Here is a 24,137-nt window from a genome sequence, read left to right as displayed (position 1 = left end):
TGTTCAGCATAATCCCTATTGCTATTTAACAACTTAAATCTTTAGGATAATGAGGTGAGATAAGGAAGTTCATCAAAATATTTTAGTAATTCATAATGTTATATTTATGCAAATATTTTGATCTAGATTCAAATTCCTGAGTTAAGGAGATACATAAATACTCTCCTTGCATTTCCACAGGTTTATTGTAATGTACAGTAATGGTGCTCAATCTGTATGTTATTCTGTTCCTAGCTCTACATCTCTTGCTGGAGTGAAAAGCTCAATGGTAAATTTGAATAACAATAGATATGATGGCATTGTCATTGCAATTAACCCTAGGGTACAAGAAGATGAAAAACTCATTCAAAACATAAAGGTAAGAGAGAAAATTTTATTACACACTTATTTTTATTCCAATAAGTATTTTCCATCCATGTTGCCAAAGCACATACATATGCTCTCACAGAGTTACAACTTTCCAAAACTGCTTTGACAATATTTATCATTTATGTAATATGTATCTAAGTTGTCAAGATTAACATCTGCTTAGTTTAACTATGATTTCTCATATATTAATAGTATTAGTCATTCCCCTAATAAATTATTAAAAGGCCAAACTACAGTATTTCTTCAACTTACTAAGCTAACAGAAAGACCTTAGACCTACTGGAGAATTCTTTTAAAATTTTACTTTTGTAAAGTTATTTTTATAATGTTTAAATAGCTAACCTAAGCCCTAGATCTTCATTATACATTTTTTCAGTTGTTCATACTTGTTCAACCCTGAAAAATTAGCAAACTCTGATGTATTTGATTTCAAAGAAAATACTGCATATTTTTGAAGTTGATTTACTTCTTAATTTTATTTGGGTTAGTCAGTATAATAAAAACACTTTATATATAGCATTTTAATATATACTATCTTCTTTGATCCTCTCAATATCCCTATGAGGTAAATTATTACCCTTGTTGCATAAATGAGAGAAGCTAATGATTCGTATAGTCTTAAAATAACTGGTAAAACTGGAATGTGAAGCCAATGAGACCTATATATTTTTATTTTCCTTACTGCTTGGTAAAACTTTGCCTTTTATGAATACACTCCATATGAAAAAGTAACTCAAATCTAGCAAAGTGGTTTTTTTTAATTAAAAAGTATAAAATCTACAGAACTTTAAACTCTCAACCCAATTACCAACACCTCTGTTTAATTAAATAAGCAACTTGCCAACCAGCTCCCGGTCTTAATCACCTTTATATCTCACCCAGAACTCATTCCCCTCTCCAATCCATAAGACTGAATGCGGGTCTGGATAGGTAAAAAATAGAGTTGATTTCTGGGCATGTGAAAATGAAAAGTTTACAGACTAAAGAGATAGAGTAAAATTCAACTTATTTTTCAGTTAGGCTTTGCCAAAATATTTGGGGAAAGGGAGCTTAGATTTGCTTTTTTTGTTCGTATATACACTTTCATGATCATTTCATTATGAAATTGTTACCATATTTTGTCAGGAAATGGTAACTGAAGCTTCAACTTACCTATTTCATGCCACCAAACGAAGAGTTTATTTCAGGAATACAAGCTTTTTTTTTTTTTTTTAAGATTTTATTTACTTATTTGACAGAGAGAGACACAGTGAGAGAAGGAACACAAGCGGGGGCAGTGGGAGAGGGAGAAGCAGGCTTCCCGCCGAGCAGGGAGCCTGATGAGGGGCTCGATCCCAGGACCCTGGGATCATGACCTGAGCAGAAGGCAGACGCTTAATGACTGAGCCACCCAGGTGCCCAGGAATGTAAGCATTTTAATTCCAATGACCTGGAAGTCAAAATCTGAGTACTTGATGCCAAAACAAGAATCATATGACCAGGTAGGGTATTTTATCTAGCACCTACACTTTTTTCCTGTGCTTCCTAAAAATTAATACTCATTTTTTAGCAGTTCCTAGCCACTGCTTTAGTAATTAATTTAGTAATATTACTTGTCTTAGTTTAGATAAAAGAAATCCTTGTTTCTATCACTCTTGTGATGTTTTTGTTTATTCTTCTGCTTTTTAGGCGGATGTCATAGTTGCCAATCCTTACCTAAAATATGGAGATGATCCCTATACACTTCAATATGGACAATTGGGGAAAAAGGACAATATATACATTTTACTCCAAACTTCTTGTTGACTAATAATTTGCCTATCTATTGGTCCCGAGGTAGGGATATCTATTTTATACTTCCATCTTTTTTCCATTGGAAACAAATATGACACTGTGATTAATGGTATTTTTAAAGATTTTTTAAAAAGAGAAATGAGTACTGATTAACATCTTTATCTAGAAATATAGTAGTTATTTCAACAAAATTATATTTCTTTGTGTGTGTTTAATAAAAAATAAGAACAACAAATTGAAAAAATAAGTAATAAATACTAACCCATTTCAGCATTTTTGACCTAACGAAAGGTATCAATTTCTAAAGTTCTTTGACTCAGTTAAGCTAAGGATCTGGGGCAGGGAAACATAAAATACATGGACACTGTATTAAAATATTGTAAATATAAAATTATAAGTGGCAATATTCTCTCATAGGCAGAGTGTTTGTCCATGAGTGGGCCCACCTCCGATGGGGAATGTTTGATGAGTATAATGTGGACTGGCCATTCTATATTTCCAGACAGAACACTATTGAAGCAACAAGGTATCATTTATTGAACAAATTTGTTTTCAAAACTTTTCACTTATTATTTTTAAATTTTCTATACTAGGCAAAAAAAAAATTATCTCAGTGGTTGAATGCTCATACAGTTAATTGCAATATCCAACCTGCCCCACTATGTATATGTCCAAATATTTCTGGGGATTCTACCTTGGAATCAAGATCAATCAGGAATTGGGATTCATTTCGGTATTCATGGGGACTGTACTAAAATATGTTATTGTCAGAGGAAAAAGGAAAAAGCTGTAGCCTAAACCTTAAGATATCTGAGAACTGGAGTTCAAGTTCCTATCATATCCTTTATTTCATTTTATTTATTTATTTTCCTTTATTCCATTTGATTCATAACTCTTTTTTTCTTAGTCACCATTCATTACATCATCAGTTTTTGATGTAGACTGTGATTCATCAGTCTTACACAATTCACAATGCTCACCATAGCACATACCCTCCCCAATGTCTATTGATTCATAACTCTTTAAGGTGAATCTGTTTCATTGAAACCAATTAAACTACTATGATGTAGTGATGAAAAAACTACTTTGATGTAGTGATGAAAAAACACTACATCAAAACTGATTCATTCTCAACATTCTCATAGGTCAGACAAACACTCTGCCTATGAGAGAATATTGCCACTTATAATTTTATATTTACAATATTTTAATACAGTGTCCATGTATTTTATGTTTCCCTGCCCCAGATCCTTAGCTTAACTGAGTCAAAGATTTCCATGATTCATTGTTTGCATATAACACCCAGTGCTCCATTCAATACATGCCCTCCTTAATAGCCATCACCGGACTAACCCATCCTCCCACCCCCCGCCCCTCTAAAACCCTCAGTTTGTTTCTCAGAGTCCATGGTCTCTCATGGTTCGTCTCCCCCTCCGATTTCTCCCCCTTCATTTTTCCCTTCCTACTATCTTTTTTTTTTTGACATATAATGTATTATTTGTTTCAGAGGTATAGGTCTGTGATTCATCAGTCTTACACAATTCACAATGCTCACCATAGCACATACCCTCCCCAATGTCTATTGATTCATAACTCTTTAAGGTGAATCTGTTTCATTGAAACCAATTAAACTACTAGAGCTTCATGTTAAATATATTTTATTCTTCATTTTATCTTGAGCTTAAAAAAGTATTTTTCATAAGGATAAGTGAGTACATGATTTTTTGAAATATAAATATTTTATTATTATATTCCTTAAATATAAATATAATTCTGGGTGGATTTAGACAGGTCCTACTAATAAATAGATGAGATATTTAAATATGGAGTATTTAAAGAGTATTAAAGAACAATAGAAATCAATGTAATTGGAAACAAGTCTTTGGAATAAAAAACATATTAGAGAAAAGAGTTGTGAGAGAAACATGCCTCTCCCAATGTCTTTCATGTTGTTTGCTTTATCCCTACTGAGCTGCATGGAGTCTCATGCAGATACGGTTCTCACCTCATGCAACTCCTACCTGCATCACCTCCCTTATCCAAACAATGCTTGTTCATTCTTCCAGACTCAGTTTAAACGTTTGTTCCCCAAGTGTCCTTTTCCTCTCCCTCCATTTGGTGTTAAATGTGAGAATGTCCCCAAAGCAATACACAGGGCCTTCTCTCACACGGAGCAGTAGTGGTCTATGTAATTTTATTTTCCACACTAGACTTTAAGATCCTCAAAGACTGACTTTTTTTTTATTCTCCTAGACTTGGGCCTGGCGCAGAGTAAAGTAACAACAAACAATGTATCAAATAACAAATTTTTGATAAATCAATGGAAAATGAATAAGTTTTCTTACCAGCCATAAAAAGAGATATATTAGTAAAAACAATTATCTAAAATAACGTTTAATGAAACCCTACTATGTGCCAGGCACTTTGTTTGAGGCAGTGTAAGTTTCATTTTCAGGCTTACCCCAGAGCTAACCCTCTTGGAATATATGACTCACCATCTCCTTTAATCCTTGCAATACAAAAAAGTTTAAGTGGATTAATATCCTGACACTTGATATTAATGCAGAATAAAAGTAAATCCTACAGATCAATAGGAACTCTTTAGAATCTTTTACCCATACTCTACCCCACCATTCCTTGCCTGGGACTTGACAATTATCTTACTTATCATAAAGACTGAACAGTTTGTTTGAATGCACAAGCATTTCCATGCAATGTTTATTTTTATTTTGTCCTTCAATCTAGCTCAGTGGTTTTCAAAATGTAAATTGCAAAATGCTATAAACACAAAACCACACATGGTTTTGTATGTATGGTACACACACATATGTGTATATATGTTTATAACTATAAGCAATATGTGTGTATGTGTTTATATCACATACATAGAAATTTAAGAGGGTTTTTATCATTATGTTGACTCTCTCATCCCCACTAGGAAGCAACTCCTCTGTATCTTTTAACTCATTTCATCTTTACAACATCCCTATAGCTCAGGAATTATCTTTAGTTCAAGGTCACAGGGATAATAAATTTATTGATTACATTAGTGGACAATGAATGTTAATAACTATAAACTGGCATGATTGTTCTTACTGACATCAATTATAAATAGAGGCAGGACACTGTGACTACTTCTGGCAAAATGAAATGTTTGCCCATGATCTGTAGCAATTATCGTTAAGGGAAAGATTGTAGATACTAGTCTTTTCTCATGATTTCTGGTCTTCGTATATAAATGTAATTTAATTCTTTCATCATAGATGTTCAACTCATATTACTGGCATTAATGTGGTTTTCAAGGAATGTCAGGGAAGCAGCTGTAGAACAAGGCCATGCAGGCGTGACTCACAGACAGGGCTGTATGAAGCAAAGTGTACATTTATCCCAGAAAAATCCCAGACTGCAAGGGACTCCATAATGTTTATGCAAAGTCTCGATTCTGTAAGTACCTTCTTTTTCTAGTTTCACAAAGGAACACTTCAGGAAAAATTAATTAGGGAAGCTATATTTTCTACTATGAAATTATGTATACCAAAAGAAATGAAGATTACTCAGACAATTAACTAAAGACCATTTTCTCCAGCCTGTGTCAGGGTGCGTCTGGAAATTATTCCACTTTTTCTATAAACCGGTTTCTTTTCTTCAGAAGTAGAACTGTACCCTTTTCACTGATGTCACATAATTTCTTACAACATCCCTTCCCTCATTTGACTTCTGTGGATTTGTGTAGTTCTAAAACTACAACCTTACTTTTAATTCTCTCTTCTAAGTGTTAGTCATACTACTTTTCCAAATTAATTCATTCTATAGCTTTGGAAAAGTACTGACACTCTAGATTTTCTAGTTCCTTTACACTAAAGTACATCAAGCTATTGCAAAGTGGTACTGTGCAAACATACATGGCTCTGTTTCTACATAACAAACTTAAGGGAAAAGTTCACAATTACCAGTCTGATCAGTTATAAAATAATAACATAATAATTCAAGTTTTAAAGCTAATGTTTGACCTGAAATATCTTGTTTCAACATATAAATTTGAGTGGATAAGAACAGGTGGCTTGGAATCAGAAAGACTTGATATCAAAGCCCAGTCTGTCATTTTCAAACTGCGTCATTACAAGCAAACTGCTAAATCTGAGATTTAGTTCTCTCGTCTCATAAATGGGAATTATAATACTTCACAGGTTATTGTTATTAGGTTCACAAGAGGTAGAATGAACAAAGCATGACCACAGTGCTTAGCACAAAGTGAGTATAAAATAAACTTTAGGGGCGCCTGGGTGGCTCAGCTGGTTAAGCGACTGCTTTTGGCTCAGGTCATGATCCTGGAGTCCCAGGATCGAGCCCCACATTGGGCTCCCCGCTCAGCAGGGAGTCTGCTTCTCCCTCTGACCCTCCCCCCTCTCATGTTCTCTCTCTAATTCTCTCTCTCTCTCAAATAAATAAATATTTTTTTTTAAAATGAAATAAACTTTAAAGTTTTAGTTTTTAAAATTTATAAAATATTTGGATAATAGTCAATTGTCTCTTTCCCTGGATAAGTCCAATCTTAATTAATGTAAACATATTGTCATTACCTAATGAAGGTTTCTAAGCATGTAAAAAAGATTTTTAAATATGAAAGTTATCAAAAACAAACCGAAATAAAGTATACTACCTCTAGATAGTAAGACTAACTTATTTAAAAGAAGCAATATTCCATATACCAAATCACTAGCAACAATACTTCTTTGAGTAGAGGTTTGTAAAGGCTTATTATTTCCAATAAAATTTAAAATCGTTTTAGAGCCCAGGGCATTAATGATGAAGAACTTGAATCAAAATATAGACTTAATATTTGCTAAAACTCTTAAAAGAACCTAATTAGATATTTAAGTAGAAGTTATTTTCTAGTCTAAAAATGGTCCCTTCTAGAAATAGTTGAAATACGAGTCAAGAAAGTTCATTTTAACCTGCTAAATCTGGATCAGAATTCAGCATCCAAGTAGGTATCAGATCATGTGATACGAGAGGATAATTGGAATATGTACTGTCTATACCAAGCTATAAATCCCAAAAGCATCTGTCAGGAAATAACTCATGCTGCCTACCTGAGAGACAAATAATAATGAAGAAGATCATATAGCTGAAATATGGATGGAACTAATTATATAAGCCATGTCTCAGACATAAATACTGAACATCTTATCCAAAATAACACTAACTTCTAATTATCATAGCACAGATTAAATAAATTGCATAGCATCTGTACCCAGGGCATCAGCTTACCCAAGAGAGATATGACCTGAAATACCAAATGTTCAATTCCATGATTTCCTTCCCTTCAACTTCATTATTTCCACTTCCTGCCCAGCACAGTGTTAGGAGCTGGAAATACAGAAATAATTAAAGATAACTGTTCTTGACAGACTCAGTTTAGTGAGAAAGGTAGAGAAATAAGAAAATATATATATGAATACAAAGTACAAAGTGATATAAACCAAGTGCTAGGGAAGTACAGCAAACATCTACACCTGGAGGTCAGAAAATTGTTTCTAGGGGCGCCTGGGTGGCTCGGATGGTTGGGCGTCTGCATTCGGCTCGGGTCGTGATCTCCGGGTCCTGGGATAGAGCCCTGCATCCGGCTCCTTGCTTAGCAGGGAGCCTGCTTCTCCCTCTGCCTGCCGCTCCCCCTGCTTGTACTCTCTCTCTCTTTCTCTCTGGCAAATAAATAAATAAAATCTTTAAAAAAAAAAAAAGAAAGAAAATTGTTTCTAAAGAGATGAAAAAAATTGTATTTGAAAAGGAATGAGTATGAACTTGCCAAAGCAGGAATAGGAAGGGCAATTTTAAGTAAAAACAAACAAAAAAAAACAGTTTATAAAAGCAAAGAGTAGGGAAAAGTGCAGGAATGCCATGCATGATTGTACAAGTTGAGCACTGCCCAAATTATCTGCATCATGGTCACTAAAAATTTTAATATTTATTAGAACAATTTTCAGGTAAATAGCAGTAAAAAAAAAAAGGAGAAGAAGAAGAAAACTTGAGAACAGGTCACCTTTTTCTAATTTGCCCAAGATTTCCTGTCTCTTCTCCCATTTGGGTTAGCAAAGACCCTTGTGAAGATTTCTAGCATACTCTAAGAACAGGAAAAAACTCAGTGTGGTATAAGCAGAGGATGGTGAAAGCAAGGAGGAGGAAACAAGATTGAAAGAACAAACTGGAACCTACAAAGCTAAGGTATTTGGATTTTATCTTAACAGCTTCAGATTGGTGATATGATCAGCTTACTTCTTTCAGGAAGATAATTGTACTAACAGTGAGGAGGAAAATGGAGTGAAATGACAGGAAGCAGAGAGATTAGCCAGAAGGCTACAGCAATAGACAGATCAGAGACCTGAAGTCTCTGAATAAAGGCAGTGTCAGTGGCAGGGGAAGAGGGACCAGATTTGATGGGCATTTCATATAAGCAAGACTTGACTATCAATCACCACTTTGAGTGAAACTGTATTTTTCCCCCATTCAATGAACTCTTTCTGGGATATGTCAGTAGTTCTGAAGTCATTGTAAATCATCCATATTAGAAGGAAAACAAAATCTTAAAACTTAAATAAAAGGTATGGAAATTTAATAATTTAGTTCTAAATTTGAGCTTACATCTGGAAACTCTATATTAGGAAGGCATTTTTAAACATGCAATGCCACTTACAAAAATATTTCTCAGGGTGCCTGGGTGGCTCAGTCGGTTAAGCATCCAACTCTTGATTTCGGTTTAGGTCATGATCTCAGAGTCCTGGGATTGAGCCCCAGGTCATCTCTGTGCCCAGCAGGGAGTCTGCTTGAGGATTCTCTCTCTCCCTCTCCCTCTGCCCCTCACCTAGTTCTCTCTCTCTCTCTCTCTCTCAAATAAATCTTTAAAAAATATATTTCTGATAAGCTCAGGCTTACTGCAAAATGAATTCCTTCTTGAATGCTGCATTAGTTCATGGGAGCATTTTTCCAAGTTACTAAGTTTTCAAAAACTTGGAGAATTTTCTCAGATTCTACAGTAAGGAAACATCATTTGGCAGAATTGCTGGCTACAACTCACCATTTGCAACTGAAAGAGCAGCAATCAGATTTCCTCATTTTCTCCCTACGTTTTCATTACTTTCTCAGTAGTATTATTTTATGTCAGAGTTCACTAGAGCCAAAAATAATCCAGCTTGTTAAAATGTCTGTTCTCCGGGCACCTGGATGGCTCAGTAGGTTAAGCGTCTGCCTTTGGCTCAGGTCATGATCGAGCCTGCTGTGGGATTGAGCCCTCTGCTCCCTGCTCAGCGGAAAGTCTGCTTCTCCTTCTCCCTCTGCCCTTCCACCCCACTTGTGCTCTCTCTCTCTCAAATAAATAAAATCTTATAAATAAATAAATAAAATATCTGTTCTCAAGTTTTTTTGGTCAACTATAAAGATACAGAAAACACTTCGGCAATTAAAGAAGGTCATTTTCTTTATCCCACTTTTAAAGGACAGCTAGAAATTATTGCAAATCCCATCCCTTTTCTACTAAACTTAATTCAAACTTGAGTCGCCCAAGAATCCAGAAGGGAAATTAAGAAGTTAAATTAAGTAGTTGTACCAGCCATACGCTTCCCCCAACTGCCACGATCTCCCTATACCTAAAAGAATCATCAAAAAAACTTTCCAGTGATGGTTTCACCTTGCTTCCTCTCTACTGAGGTATGCAAAATGGATGTGAGATTGTTAGATTATGAAATAATTTTTAATTGTCAGGAGATAAAATCTCTGGAGGATGTGGCAGCCAGCTGCATATTTGGAAAGGAATGTAACACTTACCAATTATTGTAATAGTGTCTTCTGACTGATTTTTTTTCCAGGTAACTGAATTTTGTACAGCAAAAACTCATAATACAGAAACTCCAAACCTATAAAACAAAATGCATAGTAGCAGAAGCACATGGGATATAGTTATGGACTCTGATGATTTTCAGAATGCATCTCCCATGAAAGGAACAGATCCACCACCTCATCCTACATTTTCATTGCTGAAGTCCAAAGAGCAAGTAGTCTGTTTGGTACTTGATAAATCCGGAAGCATGAGTTCGGTAAGACATTTATTTGTTAGCTCTCTTAAATTAAGTAGTTAAGCTACTAGAAATATAATTTAATCTTAGGTTTAATTCTATTAAGCTACCTAAAATATATATTTATTACTCTAATAACTTTTAGTACAATGATTCTATATGGACAAGTACTAAGAGATAATACACTAAAATAAAAATAATTGTTATATTAAGATGATTGGATGATGGATTATGTTTATTCTTTAACTTTAGTTCTAACAAATTGAAAATACTATAACTGAGCAAAAAAAATTTATCCATAATTCCACCATTGAGCATATGTCATTCCAGTCTTTTTTCTGTTTGTGTATTTGTTTTTCCTCCTCAAAAATGTGATTATATTTTGTATAATATTTTATAATATGACTTTTTTACTTACCATACCTTAAACACTCCCTATGGAAAAAAATGATTTCATGATATAATTTTTAATGATTATATCATATGCACATACCATAATTTAGTCAGCCTCCTATCATTGGACATTTTAGAGTTTTCAACTTGTTATAAAAATTATGCTGCAATGAACATTTTTGTATGCATTTTTAAATTATTTTCTTAGCAGAAATTCCTGAATATAAAACTGTTAAATAAAAAGGCATAGATTTTTAAGGCTTTACTAAGTATAACATGACTGATTTTTCCATTTTTTCTTTAATATTATTTCTTTTAATAAAATAAAGGGGTCAAACTCTAAAATACAGTAACCAATACTATCAAGATCTCTGGCCCATGAACAACTTTGTCTTTCACCAATCTGTCAAATTTGAGGAGACTCAGGAATTGTTCAGATATCTTTATCTTATCTCTTTTGAATGAATCAAGCAGCAGAACTAGCTTCTAATTATTGAAAAGGGATCTTTGGTTGCAATGGTCACATTTGAACATTTTGCTACAACCCAAAACTACCTAACAGAAATAACTGGTAATAATGCTTATGAAAAGATCACTGCAAACCTGCCTCAAGAAGCTGGTGGTGGAACCTCAATTTGCAGTGGTCTCAGAGCAGGATTCCAGGTAAAATAAAAATACTTTTCTAAATATCATTTGCCATTTACCATTGCTTTTATTTTTACCCCACTATCTTTGAACAAGGGTCATGAGTTCATAGGTGCCTTATCTAAATGGTATATTTTTTAAAAGATTCCCCTACTGTCTGTTGCTTACAGCTGGGTAGCCTCTCTGAGTGTGGTTATTCCACCAATGTATTCTTGAGGTACTGAGTTGCATTGGTGAATGGTTAAGCAAGGGAAGAAAAATCCAGCGTGCACATCATCACTGCAATTTTCTTGAGGAGCTCACCATTTCTTTATCACTCCCACCGTCTGAATGACTATCAGTAAACAATAATGCTGTTGAGGGGGCTGTGGAAGAGGGAAACTATCACTGTTGCCAGGCTATAAAGAAAACCTGAGTTCATCAATTAAATTGACAGTTAAAAATCACAAGGATAGTTCCTCAAGCAGGATAGTACCAAACCCAAGACACACAGGTGGAAGTTTAATGAAATAAAAATTGTGAAATAAAATATTGAGAGTAACTTTTCAGCACTATATTAACCTGCCTTACGGTATGCATTTGAATTTCTTCCAACCTAAGATAGACTCTTTTTAAGCCTATTTATTGTCATTTTTTAAGTCACAAAAACAGAAAACTGCTTTCATTCACTGACCCTCCCATTGCTTCAGCTACAAAAAGGAGAGATTATTACACTTTTCCAGGCCACTAATTAATGCTATCTCAGCTTTCTTGTGGAGTCTATTTTTTACAAAGTATATTGGTTCAAGGAGGCACACAGGCCTGGAGGATGTATGTGGCAGCCAAACCTGGGATCTCAGGCAAACCTGGGATCTGGCTCTATTATTTATTAGCTAAATGACCTTGGGTAAGTTAACTCAGAAAGTCTCAGTTTACTCAACTAAGGGAATGTGGAAAACAACAGTACCTATCGCATTTAATTATGAGAATTATGTAAGATAAGTGCTCAAGAAAGGACTGCTATTATTATAATAAACATAATTCTTATATATGTCTATTCACTTCTAAAATATGATAGTATTATATCTTGGGAATGTGTCTTGATGTTTGAACATATTGGTTTGTATGTTTTTCTTAATATATTTTGATATAAATTTATGGGTATTTTGACCACAGAGTTTATTGCTGAACAGATTATGTTAAGTCACATTCAAAGTTATAAATACCTCTTAATTACTTTTAAAATGAAACCATAGCAATATATAGTATTTTACTTACATAATCATCATAACAGCTAAAATTTATTGAGCATATACTACATTATTGCTTGTGTTAAATATATGTTTGATCTTATTTATCCTTACCAACACTTTTTTAGTAAGGTATTATTACGCCCATTTTGCACATAAGGAAACTAAGGTTCAGAGTAATTAAATATCATTCTTAAGATCATATAGTTAGTAACTAGCAAATATAGGTAGGATTCAAAACCTGGTCTTTCTTATTCCAAAATCTAAAAAGCTAATCACTACACTGCTCTATTTACAGAACTTATATATGGTGGCGGTGAGGAACTAAATGCTAGATATTCTATTTAGCAAATAGCAGAGGTAGAATTTACTCTCAATTTGTCTGACTAAAGATTTTTAGCCAGTACTCTTGATAGAAGTCAGGAAAAGACCAAAAAAAATATAATACTTAATAAATTTATGAACATCCTATTTCTTACTTCAATGTTTTTTCCAGGAAATCCTCAGATTCTTCAATGATCAACTAAAATACATAAAAAGGCACATAATTTAACTTTGCATAGCTGCCTTTAGTCATGACTTTGTAAATGTTGTCTAGTATGCTGCCAAAACTGCCTGGGTCATTTGCCTCTACCTCAAGCATCTCCTGGAATAATAACAACTAACATTCACTTAGTACTTACTATTTGCTAGGCACTGTTCTAAGTGTTTTATTCTCCTCTCTTGGGTAGCTTGAATATATCTGAAAAGATTAGAAGCACTGCTCACACTCTGTCTTTGAAAACCCACAAGACCATTGTACATTACACTCATTTCTATGCCAACTCAGCCTGGAATGACAATGCAAAGATTCCTTTTGCTTGCTCTCATGCCTAGGCCTAAAGACTTCTCCAAGACTAAAGAGTAGGTTTATTCTTATTTTAAATTTATTGAGATATGATATTCTGATTTTTCACTACCAGGCAATTATCCACAGTAACCAGAGTACTTCTGGTTCTGAAATCATATTACTAACAGATGGGGAAGATGATCACATAAGCTCATGCTTTGAGGAGGTAAAGCAAAGTGCTGCAATCATCCACACCATTGCTCTGGGACGTTTTGCTTCCAAAAAACTGGAGACCCTGTCAAATATGACAGGCAAACCTTTGGACTATAGTTTGAATAGAAAATATATTTTCAGTCTCTCCCATTCCCAGGGCTCTTTCCCCTTAAACTACAACACTGCTCATAAAGTTCCTATCCTAAAATTTAATCTTTGTCCCTTCCTTGTCCTTGTCCTTCAAATTAATCTTCCCTCTTCCCCGACCCCACCTCTTTGCATTTCTACCTATACCAGCTTCTTCTAATATTAGTCAATATTCTGTCTTCATTCATTTCTCACCACTTTCTACCAATACCACCAATTGAAATTTCTTTCTCCATGGCTACTAATGACTTCCTCAATTGTAATTTCAAAATTGTTTTTCATATTTATCCTGTTCAATCCTACAGTCAAGATTCAGATAGCCCTAATTCATAGAAGAAGAAATGGAAACCTACAGAGTACAAATGATTTGCCCAAGGCTGTAGTTAAAGTCCTGATTACCAGTTCTGGCCCCCAGCAATCCATCCTTTTCCATTGCTTTTTTTTTTTTTTTTTTTGAGAAAGAGAAAGAGAGCACGTGTGTGCATGTGAGTACAAGGCAGTGGGGGTAGAGAGAAAGGAGAGAGAGAATCGTAAGCAGGCTCCATGCCCAGCGCAGAGCCCATGGAGCAGCTGGATCTCACGACACTGAGATCATGACCTGAGCCAAAATCAAGAGTCAGACGCCTAACTGACTGAGCCACCCAGGTGTACCCATCCTTTTCCATTCCCTATTCCTGTATAATTTCTTTGTTAACTCCTATACTATTTATTTTCTCACTTAATTTTTACTTAATTCTAAACTGGTATTCTCTAAATTGTTTTGATATACCTTAGACACAACTAAAAATAAGCAGCTGGTTCAAAAAATTGTCTTAAATTTCATTCTTATAACAGTATTTAGTGATTAGATCAACTTTACTAATATGGCAGGCCCTTACATCTAATGATTGATATAAAAACAATGATATTTGTCCAGTTCTTTAAGTTTTCTTCAAAGTTATATTGTTAAGAGCACAAGAACAAGTAGATTTTCCCAATTAAAATTAGTATTATAAATACAATTCTATTTTAGGAGGACATCGTTTTTATGCCAATAAAGACATAAATGGTCTTATTGATGCTTTCAGTAGAATTTCATCTAGAAGTGGCAGCAACACTCAGCAGGGTATTCAGGTTGGAATCTCAGAAAAATTGTTTGCCTTTTCATATTTGTAATAAATTTCCATTAACCTAGTCATTTCTTTCTCTAATAAATAACTCTTTTGTCTGAAAATATTTCTCACTGAAAAACATTCTTCCTGAATTTGCTTTTCTGTGACACTTGTAGCCATCTTTCCTTCTGATTTGTTTATTATTTATAATTATAAATGTTTTTATTTGGGGCGCCTGGGTGGCTCAGTTGGTTAAGCGACTGCCTTCAGCTCAGGTCATGATCCTGGAGTCCCAGGACCGAGTCCTGCATCGGGCTCCCTGCTCAGCAGGGAGTCTGCTTCTCCCTCTGACCCTCCCCCCTCTCATGTGCTCTCTCTCTCTCTCTCTCACTGTCTCTCAAATAAATAAATAAAATCTTAAAAAAATAAAAATAAAAAATAAATAAATAAATAAATGTTTTTATTTGCTAAATTCTTCAAAATCTTATTTCACTGAAATCTTAGGCATAAATTTAGAATTACTCTGAACTGACAAAGCTTTGAAATTTTATTAATTATAATTACAAACTGGTTCTCTCTGTTCTTTGTTTTATTTATGTAACAGAAAGTAAAGCCTTGAGTATTACAGGAAGAGAATGGATAAATGGGATAAATGGTACAGTACCTGTGGATAGTACAATTGGAAATGACACTTTCTTTTTTGTCACATGGACAATACAAAAGCCAGAAATTCTTCTCCAAGATCCAAAAGGAACAAAATATGAACCCTCAGATTTCAAAATAGATAAACTAAATATTCGGTCTGCCTGTCTTCGAATACCAGGTATTGCAGAGGTAAGAATATTCTTTTGTTTTCTCCATGATTTGTCAATCAACTTCAAGGGAAAAAAATGAAGATAACATCTACTACACTGTCAATATTAAAGCAGCAACAGATCCTCTGTCACAAAAAAGAAGGAAAGGGGTGCCTGAGTGGTGTCTTGGTTTCAGCTCAGGTCTTGATTTCGGGATCCTGAGATTGAGCCCTGTGTCAGGCTCTGTGCTCAGCGTCAAGTCTGTTTACGACCCGGCAGCTGCCCGTGAGGGCTCTGCCTGCTTGCTCTCTGAACAGAACAGAGCTCCTCCACGGTCTGAACATAATAAGCAGTGAGCATGGAGGGCTGACCCAGACCAGACCGAGTCCTCTCAGTGGTGCCCAGGGACTGACTTCGCTTATGGTTCGTTAACTTACCTTTACGGTATCTTGTTTGTTGTGAGACTTTGTATTATATCACGTCTTGTGTGACGTGTATGAAGCCCTGTTAAACGCATAGTGGAATGTCATTGAGTTTGGAATCCTGAACCTGCTTTACAATCATGTTAACCTTGCTTTATGATTGAATAAACACAACCATGTTTAGACACAACTTGTGGAAAGACACAACTCGTGTACGGGCCTTTATAGTGTGCTCGCAAAACCTGGCTTAGTCCGCAGGATTCCATGTCACTGACTCACTACGTGCTTTTAGAAAATTTGGAAGAATTGGGGGAAAAAAAACACAAAACCCTCCTTGAGTCTTGATAGAATTGACTACAACAGAATTAAAAACAATAAGTTGGGGGATAAATTTGTGTGAATAATAAAAAAAAAAGACTCTCTCTCCCTCTGCCCTTCCCTCTGCCCCTCCCCGCACCACCACCCGACCCCACCCCCTCTCTCACTCTCATTCTCTCTCAAAATAAATAAATTTTTTAAAAAAGCCAAGTAGAATAGAGATTTGTATCCATATTGTTTACTAGCTTGTAAAATTGAATATTAAAAATCATTACTGTTACTCTGCTTAAATTTCTAAATAATTTTGTATTCCAAACAAGAATAGGAAAGTATTACAAAAACTCTCAAATAGATATGTCGGATTTTCAGACAGACACTTTGCCTTCTAAATAAACATGCCAATTCTCAGATGCTAACGGTGACAATGACTACTTGAGCAAAAGTCCTACCACACTCCCAGTAATTGCAACTGCTCACATTAGCCAAAGTACAACACATTACCCTAGCCCAATGATTGTTTACACACAAGTCAGTCAAGGGTTTTTGCCTGTTCTGGGAATCAACATAACAGCCACTATAGAAACCGAAGAATGGACATCAAATAATAATGGAGATCTGGGACAATGGTGCAGGTAATAAGAATCTGCATCAACTTCCACTGAACCTAAAATCCTACTACAGTCACATAACTTAGAAATCAATATTTCCTACATATGTGAATGAATCAACTTTTAAGTAAATCAAATTTGATTTTTATGGTTTTAATATTTTTTACTCTTCTATCTTGACTACACATAGATATGAGCACATTTACCTTTAAATTTTATGAACAATTTTAATTTCTTCATGGAAATTGAGTATAATTTTCTCTATTTTCATTAGTGTCAGTGTTTTGTATATGTTTCTGCCAATTTAATTATATTTTCTTTATTTTGTTAGGATTCCTATATGAAATAATAATAGCTAATATTATTTGAATATTTACCATGAATTACTTTTCCAAGGTCAAAGGTTAGCAAGTAGCCAGGCCAGGCTCTGAACCCAAGCAGTCTGATTCCGGGGTTCATGTACTTAAACCACTGTGCTATACTCACTCCCAAAATGATTGCCAACACTAGTGCTCATGAACAGTGCTTAGGACTGTCATTGTTACTCTTGAATGACTAATTATTATATTATAATATACAGGTGCTGATACTGTGAAGAATGATGGTGTCTACTCAAGATATTTTACAGAATACCATGGAAAGGGGCGCCTGAGTGACTCAGTCGGTTAAGCGTCTGCCTTCAGCTCAGGTCATGATCCTGGGGTCCTGGGATCAAGCCCCACATCAGGCTCCCTGCTCGGCAGGAGGCCTGCTTCTCCCTCTGCCTCTCCCCCTGCTCATGCTCTCTCTCGCTATCTCTGTCTCTAATAAATAAATAAAATCTTTAAAAAAAAAAAAAGAATACCATGGAAATGGTAGATACAGTTTAAAAGTATATGCCCAATACAAATGTAGGGATCCGAAGGGGTACGTGCACCCCAATGTTTATAGTAGCAATGTCCACAATAGCCAAACTGTGGAAAGAGCCAAGATGTCCATCAACAGATGAATGGATAAAGAAGATGTGGTATATATACACAATGGAATATTATGCAGCCATCAAAAGGAATGAGATCTTGCCATTTGCAACGACGTGGATGGAACTGGAGGGTGTTATGCTGAGTGAAATAAGTCAATCAGAGAAAGACATGTATCATATGACCTCACTGATATGAGGAATTCTTAATCTCAGGAAACAAACTGAGTGTTGCTGAGTGGTGGGCGGTGGGAGGGATAGGGTGGCCGGGTGATAGACATTGGGTAGGGTATGTGCTATGGTGAGTGCTGTGAATTGTGCAAGACTGTTGAATCACAGATCTGTACTTCTGAAACAAATAATGCAAGATATGTTAAGAAAAAAGAAAAAGAAGAAGATAGCAGGAGGGGAAGAATGAAGGGGAGTAAGTCGGAGGGGGAGAGGAACCATGAGAGATGATGGACTCTGAAAAACAAACTGAGGGTTCTAGAGGGGAGGGGGGTGGGGGGATGGGTTAGCCTGGTGATGGGTATTAAGGAGGGCACGTTCTGCGTGGAGCACTGGGTGTTACGCACAAACAATGAATCATGGAACACTACATCGAGAACGAATGATGTAATGTATGGTGATTAACATAACAATAAAAAATTTTTAAGAAAAGTATATGCCCAGGCGAGAAACAACATGGCTAGACTAAGTTTAAGACAAAAACAGAACAAAGCTCTGTACATACCAGGCTATGCTGAAAATGGTAAGTGACATTAAGATAGAAATGTGTCATCTGGGGATGCCTGGGTGGCTCAGTCGGTTAAGCGGCTGCCTTCGGCTCAGGTCATGATCCTGGAGTCCCGGGATCGAGTCCCGCATCGGGCTCCCTGCTGTGCAGGGAGCCTGCTTCTCCCTCTGCCTGCTGCTCTCCTGCTTGTGCTCTCTCTCTGACAAATAAATAAATAAATAAATAAATAAATCTTTAAAAAAAAAAGAAATGTGTCATCTGTTTAGATAAGTTACAAGTGGTTAAGCACTGAAAATATTATGTACTATAGAAAACATAAGTATACAGTTACATAATTATCTCTGTATTTCAAAGTCATATTTATATTAAAAGACCCAATACAGGACTATGCTTCCAACATGTTTTGTTTACATCTCCCCTCAGTTCATTTCATTTACATTTAAAAAAATTACTGGGGATGCCTGGGTGGTTCAGTCGATTAAGCCTCTGCCTTCAGCTCAGGTCATGGGTCCTGGGATCAAGCCCCACATCCGGCTCCCTGCTCCGCGGGGAGCCTACTTCTCCCTCTCCCTCTGACTGCCACTCCCCCTGCTTGTGTGCTCTCTCTCTCTGTCAAATGAATAAATAAAATCTTAAAAAAAAATTACTGAGCACCTTCCTATGTGGCAGGCATTGTGCTAGATGCTGTAGCTAAAAAGATAAAATAAGATACCATCCTTGTCCTCAAAGAATTTACAGTTAAGTAATAAAGACAGGTATGTTAAGAGATAGTTCTAACATTGCATAATGTCTCATCAATTTTAAAATGACACCAATAAAACAAGCTTTTTTTCACTAAAAGCTGTTACTTTTTCAATGTCTACAATCAATATTAACCCTTCAATAGCTGCAAAATGAAATTACAAGATAAAGAATAGACATAGCATTATGAAAAGTTCCACAAAATTACTTTCTTTGTAGGTAAAATTATACTGAACCTACCCAGGGCCTGAAGTCAAAGATACACAACATGTCAGAAGCTAAAGATACACATGTCAGAAGACTTCAGCCAGCTAACGTCTGGAAGGTCATTTACTGTATCAGGAGCTCCACCTGCTGGTAGTCATACTCATGTGTTCCCACCTGGCTAAATCACAGACCTTGAGGTTAAGGTTAAAGAAGATCACATTCAACTTTCATGGACTGCCCCTGGCAATGTCCTTGATAAAGGAAAAGGTAAGTTTCATATTATGTTTTAAAATATATAAAAGAAATCCCTTTGGCTTTCATTTGCTAGGAATTGTCTAATGTCCTACTTATAAATAACACTACTTATAAATAATTTGGCCATGGAGTCTGAATAAAGTTCAAGGCTGAAATATCTCATTCGTTTGAAGTTCCTTATAATAAATTGTCCTCATTCTAGAAAGTTGAGTCACTTTTATCTATACTTTAAACTGAATTTAACCAGTATTTATTGATATCATATTCCAATATTGTACTAGACTAGTAGATTCTTTTGCGATAAAGCCAATCTTGCTATTTTCCCTTAAAGGTGGGAAAATGAAAGCAATATACAGTATCTATATATAATATTTCTCAGGGGTTGTCAGAGCTGAAAAGCCCCATGTTCAGTATTCTTTCTCCTGGGTTACAAAAAACCTCTCACTTTATACTCTCAAAAGAAAAGATGCTTTTTAATCTTTCATTTCCTATATAGCATTTTTCAAAGCTGTATTTCTTTTTATCATATTATATAAGGAAAAAATCATTCTAAAACCAAAGAAAACAGAATACCCACAAAGAGCTCTTTTGCACGTCAATGTTGAAAACTCTTATCATGACAACTTTTGAAATACATTATTTTTTCATGCTATGATCCACAAAGATATAGCAGAAAAAAAAAAAACCCTCCACTGAAAAAGCCACAGATAAAATTACCTGACCAAATGTTTAATTCTGAATTCAATTCAGTCAAGATGGTACCTTTAGTTCAAGATTGGGTTTATAATAAATGCCCTCATGCTGATTGTAGGAACCAAAAGAAGAAGAAAGATTGCATTATATCTGGACCCTGGGAGAGAAGAACTTTACTATGTTTAACCATAAATGCCTAAAATTAGGTGGAATTTAATCTCTCTTTCCTTGTGTCAAGTAAGAAGAGGTTGTAGTTGCTATCAAATGTTACCATCAAGCATTGCAAAAGACGGTAGTAGCAGTATCTCAAAGAATAAATAAATATCTATATAATATCCAATGAAGTTCTTAAATTCTCAGGGACCCAATTTCCATACCTGTTAAATATAAGAATTACTAGGTGACCTAGTATTAAAGTATTAAACAAATATATATAATTCTATATTCTAATATTTTATAATTCTATAATTCTATTAGTTGGGGCATCAACTTAATACCTATATTGCTGGTCATTAGTAAAGAGGTCAAATACAAACCCAACACAGTGCCAGATACTCTAGTTGATACAAAAGGAATATAAGACATACCATTCATCCTAAGACAAAGAATATGATCTAATTGGAAAGATAAATTGAACCTCCATAAAATAATCTAGAAAACTCCATTCCATGCAATAGGAGTTCGTGGCAGAGAGACATCAGGGTGGATAAAATATGTAAACAAGTCTTCATGAAGATGTGGGACTTCCTGTTGGGCCTTGAAGAATAAGTACAATTTGCATAAATAGGGAGAGGGAGGCACATACAGGGAGTCAGACAGGGAGAGAAGGAACCAAATAATATGATCAAGGTCAAAAAACCAAAATTTCACAATAAAATATGTAAATTAAAATAAAAGCTAGATGATAGATAGATAGATAGATAGATAGACAGATAGATAGATAGATAGATAGACAGAACCACCTAAATGGAACGCAGGGTGTGTGTGAAGAGTAGTAAAACGGATTGATAAGGCCTATTATTAAGAAACTAGAATGTTAAGGCAGAGGGTCAGAATTTTAAATCGAAGTTATTCACCACACTTAAAACACTTTCAACATTTCATGAAAAAATAGTCTTCACTTCAAAAGAAGACATTGATGTTTTATTCATGGCATTTCAGAATGTAAGAATATATTTTTATATTGATAGCTCTGGTAGATCTCTAAAAGAATTTTGGAATAAAAAAATTATGTCAGTAGGCATTCCATAAATATTTGTTGAATGAATTGAATGACTGAATCTCCATTTTATAGATAAGAAAACTGAAGGTAAAAAAGGTGAAATATATTTTTCTTTGTTACACAGCTAGAAAGTGTAGAATTAAGGTCCTAATCAAAGTCTGCCTAAGCTCCTCAGCACATTTTAATCAGTACACATCCTAGGCTCTCTGCTTCCTTTTCCCTTTAGCCTCAACCCTGTCTCCCACTCTACTGATCTCCCACCCCTCTCTCCTATTACTCCCTCTCAGCTTAATGAGAAATAATACAGTTGTGGGGTACTGAATGTCTTTCCTATACTTGAATGTTATTGTGTTCCTTGTTCTAAAAGTAGATTCAGATCTTTAGATTTCTATTTCTTTAAAAAAAATCTAGATTTCAGGGCGACTGCCTTCGGCTCAGGTCATGATCCTGGAGTCCCGGGATCGAGTCCCACATCGGGCTCCCTGCTCGGCGGGGAGTCTGCTTCTCCCTCTGACCCTCCCCCTCTCGTGCTCTCTCTCTCTCTCTCTCTCATTCTCTCTCTCAAATAAATAAAATCTTTTTAAAAATATCTAGATTTCATTCTTTAGTACTATAAGATTTTGAATTAATTTTTTGGTTAGATAACTAGATTAAAAAACGCTCACATATTTGTTCCTAAAAGAATGAAGATGGAATAACCATATAAAACGTACATCTATGATTTCCATGTCCAAAACCTAGTGTACATTTCTGATGGGCCCCTAAGTGTAAGAAAATATGGTGGTAATAAGGCATCCTAGTGACTTTAATATACATGAAGTATCTATTGTTTTTCAGCCAACAGCTACATTATAAGAATAAGTGTTTCCTGGATCTCCGAGAAGATTTTGACAATGCTGCTTTAGTGAACACTACTAGTCTGATACCTAAGGAGGCTGGCTCAATAGAAAATTTTGAATTTAAACCAGAACCTTTTAAAACAGAAAATGGCACCAAATTCTATATTGCAATTCAAGCCATCCATGAAGCTAATTTCACCTCAGAGGTTTCTAACATTGCACAAGCAACCAAGTTTATTCCTCCGCAGGAATCCAGTGTCTCTGCTCTGGGTACCAACATTTTTACAACCAGTTTGGCAATTTTGGGATTAGCTGTGATTTTATCTATATTTTAAACTAGGAAGTGTATTAGAAATAATATTCAATATATACATACTTAATTAACATTTATTTAAAATTTAACTTGCTATACTTGTCTATAACAAAATTCTTTGTAAATGTACAAAGTTGTAAATTTCCTAACTAGAGTTCATTAATACTAATTAATAAACTAATTAGTTGCGTTAATACTAATTAATAAACTAATTAGTTGCTAAATTAGTTGCTAAAATGTAAATCAAAATGCATATACTATTTCCTATCTTCGAAAAATCCATTTATTAACTCAATGAAAAAAGAAAATGCGTATTTGTACTTGAAGGTATTTCAAGAAACATTTTCAGAGTGTGCTACAAATTCATTTGGTATATTAACAAAGTCAGAATTCAGCCAAGCCATTTGAAAAATATTTATATATCCACAACAAACATAATTTTATGGTAGAATTATTTAGATTTCATTCTTGCTTATGAATGAATACTTCATGTTTATATAAACTATAATCAAAATGGACAATAAAGATAATTTTTCAATGAGAAAGGTCTAAAACAGTAAGGATGTCAAATTTGTTTTTTGTTATTGATTAACAGTGGTATACCAATGACCCTAGGTATGAAATGACTATTAGATATCAAGAATGGTTTTTTGTATGTATTGCAAAACATCACAATAAAGTCCTATTTATATTCTGAGACATTATAAGGTCCTAAGAGTATCATCACCATGATGCTCCATCAAGGCAGGGCTTTTTTTTTTTTTTCCATTGCTGTATCCTCAGCTTCTAGAATAGTACTTGACACACAGTGGATATCCAATAGATATTTATTAAACAAATTAATGAATGTAGGGGAGTGGGAGGGATGGGCAAAATGGGTAGAGGGGAGTGGGAGGTATAGGCTTCCAGGTATGGAGTAAAGTCACAGGAATAAAAAGCACAGTATAGAGGGAAAAAAAGAAAAAAATCAATAAATATTTTCATACCTTTAAAGAAATCCAAACTGGGCCTGTGACATCAAGAATATCCACAAAGTATGATGTGCACATGGTATTGTGAGGACTTGATATAATGAAAACTAACCACTTAATAATAGTGATCTGAATCAACACATAGTCTTTCAGAAACTTAACTGTATTATGTCAATCAAATTTGTAACTCTCTAATAAAATGTAAATTCAGCTATTAATATAGCAATAGTGTGATTTTTTTTCTAAGAAAGACAAAGAGTGACTGTTATGTTAGAAGAAAATCCTTTGTTTATAGGCAGAAAGATTTT

At 34.9% G+C, this 24,137-nt stretch overlaps 1 pseudogene; it reads left to right on the top strand.

Annotated features, from left to right (window-relative positions):
- The first annotated feature begins 200 nt into the window (after nucleotides 1-200).
- LOC114208368 (calcium-activated chloride channel regulator 1-like) lies at nucleotides 201-22,880 on the top strand (annotated as a pseudogene).
- The last annotated feature ends 1,257 nt before the right edge of the window (nucleotides 22,881-24,137 follow it).

This window comes from Eumetopias jubatus, unplaced genomic scaffold (assembly GCF_037043125.1).
Source record: "Eumetopias jubatus isolate StellerSeaLion01/CBP00866 unplaced genomic scaffold, mEumJub1_p1.0 scaffold_4, whole genome shotgun sequence".
Lineage (NCBI taxonomy): Eukaryota > Metazoa > Chordata > Mammalia > Carnivora > Otariidae > Eumetopias > Eumetopias jubatus.
The sequence above is the reverse complement of the archived record's forward strand: the minus strand, read 5'-3'. Positions and strand labels throughout refer to the sequence as shown.